This window comes from Onychostoma macrolepis, chromosome 24 (genome assembly GCF_012432095.1).
Source record: "Onychostoma macrolepis isolate SWU-2019 chromosome 24, ASM1243209v1, whole genome shotgun sequence".
Taxonomy (NCBI): domain Eukaryota; kingdom Metazoa; phylum Chordata; class Actinopteri; order Cypriniformes; family Cyprinidae; genus Onychostoma; species Onychostoma macrolepis.
This window is the reverse complement of record NC_081178.1, coordinates 22,681,436-22,699,479: the sequence shown is the minus strand read 5'-3', so window position 1 is coordinate 22,699,479 and position 18,044 is coordinate 22,681,436. Positions and strand designations below refer to the sequence as shown.

General features: G+C 39.0%; 1 long non-coding RNA gene across 1 annotated transcript; it reads right to left on the bottom strand.

Annotated features, from left to right (window-relative positions):
• Positions 1-8,941: 8,941 nt before the first annotated feature.
• LOC131533625 (uncharacterized) lies at positions 8,942-10,243 on the bottom strand. The gene is made up of 3 exons (XR_009269174.1): positions 9,878-10,243; positions 9,671-9,779; positions 8,942-9,209 (listed from the first exon to the last, which is right to left on the bottom strand). It is a non-coding gene; the product is annotated as an uncharacterized LOC131533625 (long non-coding RNA).
• Positions 10,244-18,044: the final 7,801 nt, after the last annotated feature.

The window sequence follows — 18,044 nt, the reverse complement described above, 5'->3', positions numbered from 1 at the left end:
GAGGCGCACGGGCCTGCTTTGAAAAATAACACCTTTGTGATCCCCTGTGTTTGGGATGGAGCGTGGTTTGCAGATGGCATAGAAAGAGCCACCACGGCAATCTCTGGCTGAACAGAAACATGGGAGAGAGACAGAGAGAATGGCCTTTGAACTAACGCCAAAATATCATCCTCTATCACGGAAACAAGTTGTCCTGGGAGCAGGGAATGACGGCTGTGAAGCTCATGCCTGTGAGGAAAGCCACTTGCATTTTAGGGATGATTTTCCCTGCAAAATAAAAACACTAATATGCTGCTTAATGTTTCGCTTAAATGTCTGAACATTCTCTGCCTACATACAATTAAGGTTTGTTACGATTTAGTGCTTGAAGGTGCATCGCAAGAACACTTTAAATGTTTATTTATAAAAAAGAATTGCCACAAAAGTGCATTATTATTATTTAGTAGTAGTAGCTAAGAAGCATTGCAAAGCACTGGACATAATATATATTTTTCCTCAGTTAAGCTGGAACAAAACTAATAATAAACTATTTACACAGCACTGCTTTATAGCTTTTTATAGATAGTGGCATGCAGTTATTTATTTTAAAGTATTTATAACAATATAATTGATGTTAGGCATAAATACCACAGAAAAAAAAAGAAAAAAAAAAAGGCTAAGAAAACAAGTGCAAAATAATTATTCATTTAGAGTTTATAGGTCTTCCGAATAAATACAAACTTCAAATAAATAAATGAGATAAATGCATGAGTGATGTAATGAATTAATTAAATTACTTATTTCTATCTTTCTTTCTGAATTTTTTTATTTTATTTTATTTTTTTTTATTTTTTTTTTTTAAAGAAAGACTACAATACTCCAAAATGTAATCTTATAATTGTTGCCATATGGTAACATTTCTCAGAAATGAAATTAACTGACCAATAGCAGTTAAAATCCAGCTTTTCCAAAGATTACAACTTTTCTTCATTTCAGTAATGAATTCTGAGCAAATTTTCTACAAAATAAGCACAATTTGGTGTACATTTTATTTGTATACTACACTGCATGTTTTATCAGGCCACCCTAAGGTCTAGATATCAGCATCTGCCAATGAAAAATCCAAGAAAAAAAGGGAGAGATATTTAATAAAGAATGGTACTGTGGTGGTGCTTATGCAAGTACAAAGGCCCCTTTTCACGCTTATCGTTGTTGTTTATTGCACAGGCAGAATGAAGACGTCAGATTTTCAAAACAGCTGAAAGCATTGATACAGGGGTGTCAGTAAGGGTGGTTTGTAAAAAAAAACAAAACCAAAAAAAAAAACCTAAAGACAAGATCATGATGTGGTGGGCTTGTGGAGTTTGTGCGGAGATGAATAAATCACTACAGGGCCAGTCCTGGTGACAGGGCTTCCCCTTCCAGCCGCCTGAGAGGGATGGGGAGAAGCAGAGAGCTGAACTTCTAACCCCATTTTCCGAAATCATTTTTAGCTGCGGCTGACAGTCGATAACTGCTTTTTGACAGTGCGCTCCTGATGGCCAGCGTTCCCGTGCCGCAGCGGGTCCCCTGCAGTCACTGAATCCTCTGCAAAGGTGATCTGCTTTTGGCTTGTTTTCCTTTCCATTGGATTTGGCAGGCTCAGAGTAGCATGAGTATTTTGATACTTTCCTCACTTCATTTGTACCTGTCTCTGTGAATGGATTCACAGTTATACTACTTCAGAGCAGTAACAACCAAACCGATAATATTACTGAATTTTCCTTCCAGGACAATAACTTCATTTTTACATTTACAGAAGAAAATGCGAGTGGTGCTTGCCTGTGAAAAAACCCTGGCTTTATGCTAAAGTGTTGCCACTACTTTGCAAATTATACACTGACTATTCATTGAACACAACTTTTCTGTTAGTCATTTTGACAACACAGTAGGTTAAAGTTTGTTTTGTTCAACGCAAATGGCTTATAGTGTCCTTAGCACAGTTGGCTCGCCATCAGTTAACATATCTACACATACAATTCACAGCAGTTTCAGCTGAAATAAACACTAGTGGAAGTAAAGCACCAAAAACACGAATTATGATTTCACACAAATTATGATTGCAGTGGCAGACAGGGGCACCGCTATGGTCCCCCTCGATAGAAATCGTGTTCCGGAGAGGGGGCAGGGACAAGCGACCCCCTCGGTAAAAAAAATCACGTTTCCTTTGGGGCTTTGCGTTTGTCCCCCTCTCTGATCAGGGCCCTTGGAATCATCCTGACTTTCCCCTCTCTTATGGCGCCCCTGGTGGAAGATTATTGATTAACAAAGACTTATTTTTATGCAGTCCCTTGCACAATATTGTTATCATATCAACATGATTACCATATAGTGCATGATTTGCAAACTAACACATTTTGACACTTGCACAAAACCAGCTCCATATGTATGGATTTTCTAACATAGTAAACTTGCTCGGTACGGTATTGCACTTGAAATGTGAAGTGTATGAAACATGAGTCACATAAAAAAGCTGAAATACTTGTAGAGGCAAGCTAAACTGTTTTGATGGCTCAGATTTCATTTGTTAACACTATCAGTTACCTTTGGCATTGAATTTGGTGTCAAATGAGCATTAGAGCACCACACACCGGACATTGCATTTCTGAATTGCCACAATGCATACAATAACTAGGCTAACAAAATATTGCTAGATTCATGTTCATCTGTTTCGGATTAAACTGAATGTGATTTTAGCACCACCCCCTGGACATTTCACTTTGAAATGTCATGAAATGTGCAAGAAGCATAGTAATATGCCAACGCCAGTGGTGGACGAAGTACACAAATCAAGTACTTGAGTAAAAGTACAGATACGTATAATAAAAATATTACTCCAGTAAAAATAAAAGTGCTGCTTTTTCAATTTTACTCAAGTGAAAGTACAAAAGTACTCGATTTTTATGTACTTAAGTAAAAAAGTACTGATAGATAGATTTAGCAATTTTATATATAGGCTACTTTTGTTACGGATAGACTCGGACACTGAGGTGAGGTAAATAACAAGTGGGTTTTATTTAAACAGATGTATTGAGCAGACTGGAGAGGTGAGTGGATAATCTTGTGTAGAGTAATTCGGGTAGTCGTGACACGATGGTGATAACTTCTCTTTTCCCAGGGGTATTGGAAGACGAGACAAGGGGATCCAGGTTGACACTTCAAGACTTGGAACTCTACTTGGAGAGGACAACACAAGGAGGAAGAATACAGGAGGTAAGTCAAACAAGGCAAGTATACTTTCTTGGAAGGATATGGTCTTTGATAGCAGGATACAGCGTTGTCAGAGTCCACGTTGAGAAACGAGATCGGACAGTGAAGTGAGTGAGGATCTTTTGTAGCGGGTGTTGATGAGGCTGTGATCAGGTGCAGGTGTGCGTGATTAGAACTCTGGAGAGGTGGAACGCTGTGATTGGTGGAGTGAAGGGCCTGACTGATCTGTGACAGTACCCCCCTCTCCACGGCCCGCTCCTGAGGGCCAACCTCGGCGTCATGGTGGTCTGCCCCTACCTCGGGGTGCTGGGCGATCCGGGTGTGCTGCATGGAACTCCTCAAGTAGTGTTGGGTCTAAGATGTCGTCTCTGGGTACCCAAGAGCGTTCCTCAGGGCCGTAGCCCTCCCAGTCGATAAGGTATTCTAGTCTTCCACCACGACGCCGGGATTCCAGGATTTCTTTGACCTGATAGACTGCACCTTCGTCTAGGATTTGTGGGAGAGGGGTCTCTTCATCAATGTCAGGCCCTGTGGAGAGAAGGGTTTAAGTAGTGATACATGGAACGTAGGGTGAATTTTGTAGTGAGGTGGTAGTTGGAGTTCATAGGTGACAGGGTTGATACGTTCCAGTATGGTGAAGGGGCCAACGAATCTGGGACTGAGTTTCTTACAAGGCAGGCGCAGCCTGATGTCCCTGGTTGACAGCCAGACCTTTTCCCCTGGTTGGTAGTTTGGGTTCTCTGATCTTCGGGCATCGGCTGTCACCCTCTGTCTGCGCACTGCCTGTTGGAGCTGATGGTGTGCTGCGTCCCAGACTCTCTCGCTCTCCCGGAACCAGTGATCGATGGCGGGGACGTCCGATGGTTCACCTGACCAGGGAAACAGGGGAGGCTGGAAACAGAGTACGCACTGGAAGGGGGTAAGTCCAGTGGATTGTTGGCGTAGCGAGTTTTGGGCGTACTCGGCCCAGCCTAGGTACTGGTTCCAGGAGTTCTGGCGGCTATGGCAGAAGGTTCTCAGGAAGCATCCCATCTCCTGGATCTTGCGCTTGGTCTGCCCATTGTACTGTGGGTGGTATCCGGATGAGAGACTGACGGTCACACCTAGGAGGGAGAAGGCGGCCTTCCACACTCGGGAGATAAATTGGGGTCCTCTATCGGATACTATGTCTTCGGGGATGCCATAATATCGAAATACGTGGTTGAACAGGAGTTTGGCTGTTTGGAGAGCTGTTGGAAGGCCGGTGAGAGGAATGAGACGACAGGATTTGGAGAATCGGTCTATGATGACTAATATGCATGCGTTTCCGTTGGATGCTGGGAGATCTGTTATGAAGTCGACTCCTAGGTGTGACCACGGACGTTGAGGTATGGGTAAAGGGTGAAGTTCGCCTGCTGGGAGATGATGGGAGCTCTTGGAGATGGCACAGTCCGGGCAGCCTCGCACAAACCTTCTGACGTCCCTGGCCATGTTGGGCCACCAGAAGCGATTTCGCAGCAGCGAGAGAGTTGCGTTGGCCCCTGGGTGGCCAGTACCAAGTGATGTGTGGGTGGAATGGATTAGTGGAGTCCGTTGGGTCCTGGGTACATACTGGAGGTTTTACGGACAGCCCGGCGGATTTGCTGTCCACTGTTGAACCCTCCAGAACCAGCAATTGAAGGTCTTCCCTGTGTAGTTGACCAATCTGTAGTTGTACCGGCTCGGTGCAGAGATGAATGGTATTTTTCGTGAGAGATTGGCCAGTTATGGATTGTGCCTCAATTTTTCGGGGTGTCGGAGGTAGGGATGCAGAGCTGCTGGATGAGGTTCCCCGAGATTAAGTTCCCCGCAGAACCAGAGTCGAGGAGGACGGTGACTGTAAACATGTGAGCAGGCAGTAGGCAGAGCTCGTGTCGAGAGAGGTTTAAGTTTAGGCATATGTGTGAGGACTGAACTCACCAAGACACGGGGTGGTCGTAAGGGACACTCCAGCACTCGATGTCCATCATCTCTGCAGTAGAGGCACAATCATTAGGAAATTCGTCTTTGCCGTTCTGTCAATGATAAACGGGTGGAGTTTGTTTGCATAGGTTCTGGAGGGTCATTTGTCTCTGGTCGGCGAGGGAGAGGAGGATTTGCAATGGCAGTAGATGGATCTGGAGGGCAAGACTGGTAATAAATAAAAGTAAATACATTGGAGATATGCTCACTGAATATAAACCTAACAGACCACTCAGATCATTAGGATCGAGTCCGCTAGAAATACCAAGGGTTCACACAAAACAAGGGGAGTCTGCTTTTAGCTATTATGCCACCCGCAGTTGGAACCAACTTCCAGAAGAGATCAGATGTGCTAAAACATTAGCCAATTTTAAATCCAGACTCAAAACTCATCTGTTTAGCTGTGCATTTGTTGAATGAGCACTGTGCTACGTCCGAACTGATTGCACTATGTATAATCACTTTCTATTCTTAAAGGTTTTAAATTCTTTTAAAATCAATTTTTAAATCACTTTGTTTTTATTGTGATTTTTATTATTTTTAATGACTATTTCACTTCCTTTTATGTAAAGCACTTTGAATTACCATTGTGTATGAAATGTGTGCCTTGCCTTGCCTTGCCTTGCCTTGCCTTGCCTTGCCTTGCCTTGCCTTGCCTTGCCTTGCCTTGCCTTGCCTTGCCTTGCCTTGCCTTGCCTTGCCTTGCCTTGCCTTGCCTTGCCTTGCCTTGCCTTGCCTTGCCTTGCCTTGCCTTGCCTTGCCTTGCCTTGCCTTGCCTTGCGTCTTTGATAGCAGGATACAGCGTTGTCAGAGTCCACATTGAGAAACGAGATCAGACAGTGAAGTGAGTGTGTGAGGATCTTTTGTAGCGGATGTTGATGAGGCTGTGATCAGGTGCAGGTGTGTGTGATTAGAACTCTGGAGAGGTGGAGCGCTGTGATTGGTGGAGTGAAGGGCCTGACTGATCTGTGACAACTTTATATTAGCACATATTTTTTATAATCCTACTGCTCAAAATACTTGGGATTTTCCCAAAATAACCACTATATGGAGTCAATATATATATTTGTTGTTGATATGGACTACGTTGATGAGAGTGATAGCAAAGTTCACTATGAAGCTTACACTGCGATGTACCTGAGAGAATACCTGAGATTTGACCATCTAATTTTCACCAGTAAGAGAAATAGTGTTTTAAAGCTTGTTGTTTTGCAGAACATCACAGTGATATATAACATGAGAATAAGGCCTGAAGTTAGGAAGAACATTTTAAGGAAAATATAATTATATAGTCATTATGTTTTGTTTTTTCTTCTCAAACCTTGTCTGTGGTGTAAAAACACCCCTGGCCAAATGCCCCCAGAGGACATCACTTCCCATTTTGATAATTACTGTAGTTACCATGTTCATTACATCCTTTCTTTTTCCGGCCTATCTAGGTGGTTGAATAAAAATATTTGGACTTTATATTTAAAAATGACCTCAACTTAGCACCAGCAAGCTTGTTAGCTAGACAGTTAGCATCAGCTAACAACATTTACTTATTTTCAGTATGGTTATGAATAAAGATTCATATCTGTCTACTTGGCTAAATGATCCAAACAATATAACAATGTGTACTGTTGATAAACAATATAAAAACAGACGTCACATCAGGCTAAATGCATTTTAATAAAACTGCTAACGTTACAGCATTGGGGAATTTGAATGCATGAGTTATCTTATTTAATCGGTGTTATTTTAAGGTTTCATTTTTTGACCTAAAACATACAGACACTGATGTTGACGTTTGTGCATTCAAGCATTTCAGCGGGCTTAAATAGATCACGCTTTACAGCAGATTTAATTCACAAACAACTGACAGTTTTGACCTAAATATGATTTTCAGTTACAATAATTAATCCTAAAATTCAACATTAGTAACTTACTTTTCACAGCATCAGTCTTACTTTTCGCAGCACAAAATCTCCCGGTGTTCTGTCGATTTGTGCTACCCTGTCAGATTTTGCTACCTCCCATTAAAACAGTAGGTAGTACAATTCGACAACGAAAAATGCTACCTGTCAAATTATGATTTATTAATGTCTACACCTACCACAACCCTAAACCTACCCTTACAGTAATGCAAATACAGTAATTATGTGTTAAATTTGCGGTTGTGGCTAGAAGGGATACAGCTACCGGAAACCAACAATAAATAATTTGTTCTACCTATTAGATTGTGTTTTATTAATGTCTACACCTACCCCAACCCTAAACCTACCCATACAGTAATTCAGATACATTAAATATTGTTGTTCAGCATGAGAAAAAAGAAACAATATTGATTTGCGCATGCGCAGTAAGCCCTGGTAGGAAAATCTGACGGGTAGGATAAAATGTCAGTTCAGTTCACTGGAGACTCGCTCTAAACAGATCATTTGAATCAGTGAGCTGTCGACTTGAGAACAGCTTAAATCATTCCAATTTGTGAATGAATCGTTTGGTGCGATTGGCGTAGAGCCCTGCACAGGCCTCAAATTTAGGCCCTAGCCCGGCCCTGGCCCGAGATGCTCAGGCCCTAGCCCGGCCCGTGTCCGATAGCTTATCAGAATTACCGGCCCGAGTCCGACCCGAGCCCTTCTCCCAAAACGGCTCATGTTTCAGCTATTAAAATAGTTCAGTTTTGTATGTAATGGCAAAGTGATTATATATATTTTTTTTTCCTTTTTTTTTTTTTATTTATTTATTTTTTTATTAAGTTATTTTTGAAAAACGTTTGGAGCATTTTTTGTTCGTTAAACAAGTTATTTATTTCTTAAAGTAACGACCAAGCAGCCAGCGGCAGACCAGCAGGCTGATCATAGCATGTTTGATCAATTTGGCCGAAGCCCGGCCCTTGGGACGTAAAAAAGTCGGGGCCCGTCGGGCCGGGACGAAATGCAGGGCTCTAGATTGGCGAACCGATTTAACAGGTTCACTGAAAAGAATCAGTTTGTTCATGAATCAGACACCGCTTCTGCATCTCAGAGCACGTTATATATTGTAGTGAATGTAATGAAGTAAATGTAAAAGTTACTCAAAATAAAACTACTCCAGTAAAGTACAGATACTTGAACTGTACTTAAGTACAGTAAGTGTCCTCAAAGGTAACTTTTTTTTTTTTCAATAAGCCTAGGTTGTTTATTATATTATTGATGTACTAATCCTAATGGAAAGCATTAAAGAAGCTCATTGTTTTTATGGTTAATTCTTCAAGCTTCTTGACTATTTAACAAACCCTATTTTTTAATCTTTCTTTTGTATAGTTACTGAAATATTGTAAACATTCTTTTAACAGGGGGTTACGCATCATTTAGAAGAGTCAGACCACTGTGATTCAAACCCTAGTTGCTAAGATGTTGGAGCCTATTATGCAACTGCTAATGTGTTTAGGCGTTTTTAGCATTTTGCTAAAAGCTAACTAAGGAATTATGAGTGGTTGCTGTATGGCTGCTTACATGCTACATTACAAGTGAAAAGAGCCTTCTGTTAGGGTATGCTTATGTGGCATGAGAGAACGAGGGCAAGTAAGATTTTATATTTCAAATACAATGGGAACTGAACAAGAGGCCAGTTTCACCCCGACTACGCCACTATAGGAATTCCACCCACAGAATTAAAATGAACCACCCCCAGTGGCATACACAGATTCGTATCACCAGTTAGAGTCAGAGACAAGGGTAATAATACAAAAATGATCTCTTTATTGACAAATTGCGAATAAAAACAAGGTTAATAAATACTGAAACATCAGTTTCAGAACTTTGGCCACTCAGAGTCCTGAAACAAATCAAGGGCCAGGGACTAGAGCTTACCAGTAGAGGCGGATAGTCAAGCCACACTACCCACAGGTGAATCACTTCACATCACTGTGTACACACACACACACACAACCAAATGTTAAAACAAGTCACTGCACACGGTGAGGAAGATACCGCCACCTAAAATAGAATCAGTCCTCTGCCCCTGGTGCTCAGGCCCTGCCACGACAAAGAGGGTACACATCAAATAAACAACCACTCTGGGAACTGGTTGGATTATGAGCTCAGTCAAAAAGAACAAATCAAATAAACCTAATTTTACAAACAACGAGTCAACAAATAAATAATTACTTGAAACAAAACCACAGTTCCAACAACATACAAATATAGAAAAGAAAATCAAGGAAAACAAAAATACAAAAATACAAACTTTATAAACTAATTAAATCATTCAAACTTCAGAAACAAAAATAGAATTACAACTGAGAAGAGCAAACAAAAAACAATTAAAGGAAAATTAAATTTGGAAACAGGACAGCACTGCAGTCGTAAATTAATTTGAAGCACCCCGACTGGAATGCAGTTACAGGCTGTCACCAAACCCATAAACAAAGAGACTGTTACTCTGTTATATTTGTTCTCTCCCATCCCAATGTTTACATACAGAAACAAATACTTACCGATCATCGAGGGGATTAAGGTTTTATCAAGAGCCAACAAAACTGTACTTTTCCAGCAAAGGCCAGTGCAGAAAACACAGATCCAACAACTGCGTCAGGTTTTCCCCAGCTGAGAAAGGGAGAGAATTAGCCATTTTCCCCAATTAAACCAGCGTACATCACCTAACTAGAACAGTTAATGAGAAATTAACAAATCCTCTTCCCTACCTTCTTCTCCGTCTACACCCAGCCTGTATAGACCGCAACGAGCGGCACGGAAATAAAACTCGTAGAGTAAGGACAGAAGCACTCTCCACACAAATCGTTTCTAAAGCCTACGTTAGACAGTATACCGCTCGTAACTAAACATGCTGTAACCTATAACACAACTAGAAGCGCGTTCTCCTTACTGTCTCAAGTACTCTCATCCAGTTCCGGGAAGTGACAAAAGCGCCTTAGCGAACCACAGTGGTTCACCAATGACACACCCCAGGTAGCACATATGCTCCCGTTTTTATAGTCCAGGTGCGCTGGCCATAGGTTAAACCAATAATGACGCAAGAAAACTTGCCCCTCCTGCCACACTTACATGACAATGATGTGCTAAAAATGGAAAGGTTTTTCCTTTGCGTTTTTCATGTACAGACAAAAATGTTGTCAAAACAATCCATTCATACAAATCTATGAAAATGACTTTAAACTCTGTATAATGAATGCCAGGCCAGTTGTTAGCGATGTTACTTTGTAAAAATAAATAAATAAATAGAGAAATGATGTGACCCTTTTGCGGCAATGCACATATAGTCCTTCACTCTGCTGACTTTGTCAGAAATTGTATACATCCTGACAGTAAATTTTGAACCACATTTTATTTAGCTCACTATGAATACCCCAGCAGTCAAGGACAGCCAGTAAAGAGAGAGTGAACAATCGCCAATAAAGAAAAAAATCTAAGATTCCACCAGAGAAAGAGCTTAAATCCAGTCTTGAAGAAGATGACAGCACTTGGTCTCCAGTGTTTCCTCACTTATCCGGCGGTAATTAAACTACAGCACAAAGGTGAGCAAATGATGTCCGACTCTCCTCAAAAGGCAGGGGATTTTGTTACTTCACTCAAGACGTATTCTGCAGCGCTACAAAGCAGCGGGAAGGCGTTGTCTAGCGTCTCCATCCTCTCAGCTGAACGAGAGAAAATTAACGATGAGGTCTGTGTTGATCCTAACTGCCCTGAAGAGGACAATAACAACGTGGCCATGGACACTTGTTCATTTCTTTTTGGAATCTTGCCCCTGCCCTGTACGTTTGTCCGATGATTGGTAAATAATAATGATTTGTTTTCTTTATTTTTCTTTATTATTATTATTATTCTTCAGGCTGATGGAGAGCAGGTTCAAACACTACGTTTTTGGCTCAGTGGGACTTTTGGGGACATGTCTTGTGTTGAAGTGGACTGGTGACGCATCAACATTTGTTTCTGTTGTTTATGCAGACCTACACTCTCTGTAATGTGTGGTCTGCTTTGGTTTTTATACGCAATTGTTTGTTGTTCCTTTTTTTTTTTTTTCTTCAACAGACATCAATCATTTTATTTATTCTGCTTTTCTTTTAAAATGACTATGCATCTAGGTGGATTGGTATCTAGGATACATACTAATGTTTACATGTCACTGGCAGTATGGCACTGATTTTGTTTCTCTTCACGTAGACAGAATCTTGGCATTTCAAACACACAATGCATGTTCTGAATATCTTATCATTGAATGTGAATGGCCAAAATTCTCCTATTAAGCATTATATTAGAATATTTACACCGTAAATCAATTTCCTGTGCCCTGATACAAGAGTCTCATTTAAAACAATGTGATGTGGCACGTTTTCAAAACAAGTATTACAAACTGGCAGCCTTCTCTTGTGCTCATAATAAAACTAAGGGGGTGCTTATCTTAGTCGATAGGAAGTTACATTTAACTATTGAACATACCGGGAATTATGATGAAGGTAGATTTGTTTTTATACGCTGTAAAATACATAATGACAGGTTAGCACTGGTCTCCATTTACTGCCCGAATGAGTGCATTTTCACTAATATTTCCAATATATTACTTGAGCAGATTGATTGTCTGGATGGGTGGTGATTTTAATTCTGTTTTAAATCCTGCACTGGATAAATCTCACCCTGATACTACAGCTAACCCATCCTCTAAGTTATTGAATAAATTTATCACTGAACTTAATGTAATCGATCTTTGGAGAATCCAGAATACTACATCTAAGGACTTCACTTTTTTTTCTAAAAAGGGTAGAACGTATGATGGGAGGACCTTTCACCTTTGTCAGTCCTCTGTCGTGTGTGTCATGTGTTCCCGCCTCTTGTTTCCTTATTTGGTCATGTTCCTGTCCTTGTTAAGTGTGATTATTAGTTAAGTCTTGTCCAGCCCTGTTTTTGTCATTATCAGTAATTGTCCTGTGTATTTAGTTCCTGCCTGTTTAGTTAGTTTTCGTCTGGTCTACTTGTTACTCACCTGTGTCTGTGTCTGTGTCTGTGTCTGTGTCTGTGTCTGTGTCTGTGTCTGTGTCTGTGTCTGTGTCTGTGTCTGTGTCTGTGTCTGTGTCTGTGTCTGTGTCTGTGTCCACTGTGACACCCTTATGGCACAACTTTATTTTTTTTATTTTGAAATCGGCCATTTGTCCAGCCCTCTTGGTCTACATTGGGCAGAAATGCATGTGGTGGGACTCTGCTCACTTCATGGCGTGTCTGTTGTTCCCCCCTCCCTGTTGTTTTGTTTGAGTGGAAGTTGATTTGGGAAAAAGAAAAAAAAAAAAAGAAAGTTGATCACAAAAATGATACACACACATAAGATCACCATTTTCACAAATTAGCTTTTTCGTATTTTACACAGAGAAGATGGTATCACCAAAATGCACAATAAGTAGTGTAAATGCCCCCTTATTCAGTGGTATTTTTTTACTTATTTTATTATCCACCAGGTGAAAATAGTGAGCCAAACTGATGCTAAAGCTACATGTTAAAATTTATACTAAGAATTATGCTGCCTTCATGTGTCATGTGCTATCTGAAATGTCCTATTTCCCATTTATGAAGTCATCATTATGAGCTTGCCGCATTTAAGTGCTTTGTAGTCGAAAATAATAAAATCTAAAATGACAATTCTAGAATTTCAGTCAAATATGCATATTTCACTGTTTATAAAACATACAATATGCTTCAAATTATTGTTCATATATAGCCTATAAATACACTACTTTAGCGACAAGACAAATCACTCAGGGTGCTTCTTAAATTAGTGAGGGTGCTCTAACCACACCCATCTTAGTTCATAGCAATCTCACAAAGATACGTTACAATCAATGAAGTTCTCTATGCTGCACAACGGATATCTTATTTACATCACATCTACACTTACTTATGAGACAATTTGTGCTGAACCTGACCAAAAACTCACGATTTGTGCGGTGAGTGGATTCTAACACCTCTGATTCAAGAAATCAACAGATATGTCCATGATTGGCTACATTGCTCAATGCAACAAAAACATGTTGAAATAGAAATCGGTCTTCAGAGCACAAACCATAAGGCGCTGGATAGTTTGCCAAATCTGCAATAAAAAGCCATTATTACAGCTTTAACTGATGCTAATGATTTCGTTTGAGGGTGCTTAGCACCCACGTAGAACCAGGCCTAAGACACAGTGATGTAGTTGTGAGAATATCGTAGATGGCAGCAATGTTGTCCCCTCCACCATATTTAAAGTTTAGCTATGGCCCGCCCAAATCAGAAGCTATGGTATCAAAATTATTTCCGAGTTTCTAAGTAGTAAATACATCTTGAGAGGGGTTCACGTCTAATTTCTGATAAGGAAACTCGTATTTACAATAATTCCGATAGCACGTGAAGGCAGCATTAGTTCAGAGTTCAGAAATGCTAACAAATGCTTGCCTTAGCAAACACTACTAATCATATGGCAGTGACACGATCTTGACCCGCGATCTTGATGAGTTAAAATATTTAGCACAGTTCTATCGTAGCCCACATCTTCTGCCCACAGCTGCGAATACTGTCTTTGTACTGTTAGCACTCGCGTGTGTGTTTGGCAAGCCTGTTGGCCCCTGCTCCATTCAGCAAACTTCACACCAATCTCAGCCTCTTCTCACCCAAGAGGGACTCACAGAGCATAAATTAGCCTCACAAAAGCAAAGAGAGGAAAAAAGACAAGCCAGGAAGTCAGTTTCATCTCCTATTAGCACATGTTCTTTCATAACACAATGAGAAAACAGCCACAGTATTGGAGACAAAGGGGATTGCGTGTTTTTTCCTCACACTATAACGATATTTTCACACCTATGTATAGCAATAAAACATTTGCCTGCTAATTCACCTGGGGACACAATATGTTACTTTAATGAGTGTCACCAGAGCCCTGGTTAATGTGTCTATGACTCTTGCAGCATTTGGGCAGAAGAGGAACATCTTACAGAGGAGGTGATACAACTTAGAAGATTCTTCGTCAAACCAGCACTGTCCTACTTCTTGAGGAAATTACTCAAACCAGAAACCTTTGCAGTAGCTATATGCTTACATGTGGCCTAATATTCCGATAGTTTAATAGGAATGAGAAAAATATTAACTGATTGAAGTCAATCAAATAAGATTAAAATAATCACTGATCCATTAGTGTTATTTTAGATAGTAGTAGTAGTAGTAGTAGTAGTATATTTCCATCGTATTTAATAATATTTTAAATTAGCTTTTATTTTCTATATTTTCATTTAAATTTTAGTTTAACGTTTAGTAATTTTGTTACATGCTTTTGTCATTTTATTAGTATTTGTTATATATTTCTATTTAGCTCTATTATTAATTTCAGTTTTAGGAATTTTAGTACTTTGACTTAAACTTATTTTATTTCAGTTAGTTTCAATGCAACATTTCCATTTTTTAATTCAAGTTTTAATCTATTTTTTTTCATTTGATTTTAGTTCATACTTATTTAAATGTATTATTATTATTATTATTATTATTATCAAATTACTTATTATTAAACAGTGTATTATTAAATTATAATTGTATATTATATAGAACTATATATATATATATATATATATATATATATATATATATATATATAATTAATTAACAGAAAAATATAATTCAATTGATAATTAATTATAAATTTAATATTAAATATTATTTAATATAACCTATAAAATTTATGTTAGATTATTTATAGAAGCATAATAAAAACTTCAAGGATTTTTTTTTTTTTTTTTTAATCTCATGTACATGCACAGTGCAGTACAATACAGATTTTTCTAAACAAATCTGATTGAATTTAATTTGGATTGGCACAAAAGGGTGCATGTTTATACAGTATTCTCATTATTCCACACACAGATTGTCACCTTTATGGCTTCAAAGATTCAGCAGTCATTAAGAACTCCAAGAATTTGATTTCACACTTAGATCAGGTGAAGTAATATTGTGACATGTAAAATGCCCTAATGGAGCTATAATACACCCAATCATTTAAGCATTTTATAGAGCATGTGTTGTGACATTTTAATTGTCTTTGAAAAACATCGCAAAGGCAACACTACGATTTCATTGTACACGGATGTGCACAGGACCATATGGCTGCATACATATTTCCTCATTTCATACATGTTTCTTTTTGACATCAATAATTCCTCGGCATCCAGTAGCGTCTGGACTGCTTCCAAAGCAATTATAAAGTTGCCGTGGAAACAGAGGCCGCCTGCCAAAACGAACCATACTGTCTCCGCTCAGCAAAAGAAGACACCAAGACAAAGAAAGAAGAGATACAATAGAAAGATGAGAAATAGAGAGACAGCATATCTGCATAGCACCGTTATGATAATTCCCAAATGTGCATATTGTTGTTTCATGAGACTAGACTTACTCACTCAATGGAGGTTTTCTTCCTTAGGGTAGCGAGAGGTGTTGTTAGGCGCTAGAGTAATGTATTGTAACCTTATGCTAAGCTAATGAACAGGAAGATGAAGGCCCAGTAATGGATACATTTTTACATTCATCTTTTTGAGGCTCATTATAGGGGTTTGTGACAACCTCGTTAGGACTGGCCGCCAGATTACCCAAGTGAATAAAGCACAGAACCCTCATATGCTCAAATACACACAATAAACACACACAAACACACACTCGCTATGGGATCAGTGCAGAAATGTGTGCTCAGACAACCTCTCATGCTTTTAATGACACCCAATGACTTTGTGTGTTTGTTCAGTTGGTGTCTGGGTTCATCTCAAACACAGTGCGTAAATGTTGTTTGATTGTTCCGCGACACCAATGCGAGGGAATCTTACTCCAAATGATGCAAACATACAGAGGATACCTTGACAGCTTAATTAATAATTTATACTTTTATTCATTTATTTGTCTATGCACCTGCGAATACAAAATGGAATAAAATATTTAGTGGCACTTTGCAAGCAAGTGTGCATATGGTTATTGAATATAGTTTAATATGCTCATATTTGAAGATGCTCATATGTTCTCATTAGTGATACGCGGAGGGATCAATATTTGTATTTCAGGACACCTTCATTTAACTTACTTTAATGAGCTTGGGTAGTTCATTTACATGTTTAAACAGATCTAATTCCACATATGTAAATGTGTGTTTTTTTGTGAACGTTAATATAGTTGTAAACAGAACAGACTGGTGATTTCTCACCGACTGCTCACTTTAAATTTGATGCTTTTGTGTTTTTTGCTGGTTACTATCAAGGAATGTTCTCAGAACTTTGGTTATTTGGTATTTTGTTCTCAAAACATTAGCACATATACATTGTTCATGGAACATTTTATTTCTGAATTGTTTTAAGTGTTTAATGTTTTTTTTGTTGTTGTTGTTGTTTTTTTTCTACACCTGTAAAATGTATTTCCAACTATGGATGGAACACAAAAGAAGATATTCTGAAGAATGTTCACCTGGTTCTTTTCCATTCAAAAACAACCTGTGCACTACATTCCAAGTCTGAGGTCATACAGCGTGTCTACATCGACTGTGTGCACTGCATGCAGCAAAGCAGAAGTTCTGAATCCATTTCTACTGTTGTCGGAAGTAGCACAAGCACATGGAGTACATCAGAAATGTAATGGGGGCATTCGTTTACTGAAGTTGTGGCATTGCTCTGCATGAAGTGTAATTAGCATCACTGATTATATGGGCTCTATTTTTATTTTTTTCCCCGCTGTAGACACATTGATACAATAGTTTGATGGTGCATTAATATGCTTTATAATAGGCTATGTGCACAACCATGAATGATATTTGAGCTAGAGGGGAGAATTAGCAGTCAATGGTAGCTTAATTTTTCATATGCTTTATAAAAAAAAAAAAAAAAACAATTCAGAAGGCTCCTCTAAAGGTGCATTCAGTAGTTCTTCAGCTTACACTAGCGTTGCTGTTATTCATGTACCAACAATACCACAATGGTGTAGGACGCTTCACTTACAATGACTTCTGATTCAGCATTATTGTCTCTGAGATTTATGTAAATTACACCAATACAAGTGAGTTTTTGAGAGCGGTCTGCACAATAATTAATTCACTTACCTGTTCACCACAAAAGAAGCAACTTGGGCGTTACTACTAGGACTTTCTCGGTCATCAAATCTTCCACCTTGTGTTGGCCTTATCAGGGCTGAGACATCCATGTATGTGTCAGAATACACAGGATAAAAATAAATACAATAATAATAATGTTTAAAAGCTATTTTGTCTAAATGCCTTTATTTAAAAAAAAAAAAAAAAAAAAAAAAAGCCAAGGCTATACACTTTTTGGCAGTTGTTTTTTAAATATAAATATATATTTGCACTAATGTTTTAAATATAAAAAGTGGAATACAGAAATATGAAATGAGAGACAAAAATAGAATGATACTTTTAAATATGAAACTAAAATTGCCAGTAGGTGGTGGCAAGCCACTGGCTGCATCCAAAAACTTAGGCAGCTGACTTGTTGCCTCACTGCCCTATCAGGCAATGACTTGCAGGCAGCATTTGCGCACGAAGGCACCTCACAAAACTGATTTCGGACAGATTTCTGAGGCAGCGTAACAGTTTAATGATCTACAGCAAAATATAGAGAGCTTTGGTGATAACTGGGTGAATATTTAATTACTGCAATAGTAATTTCCCACTAGAAATGACATCAAAAGTGGAAAACGTTTATCAAAAACGTACACTTACACAGAAACTGACCACCGACCGCAACTCTCAGACGCCATCTTTATTTTTTATCTTAACTGTCACAGAATGGATCGCACAGGGTTGTGGGATATCAAAGGCAGAAAAGAATCTATCTGAAGGCAGCATTTTCCAGTTTTTCG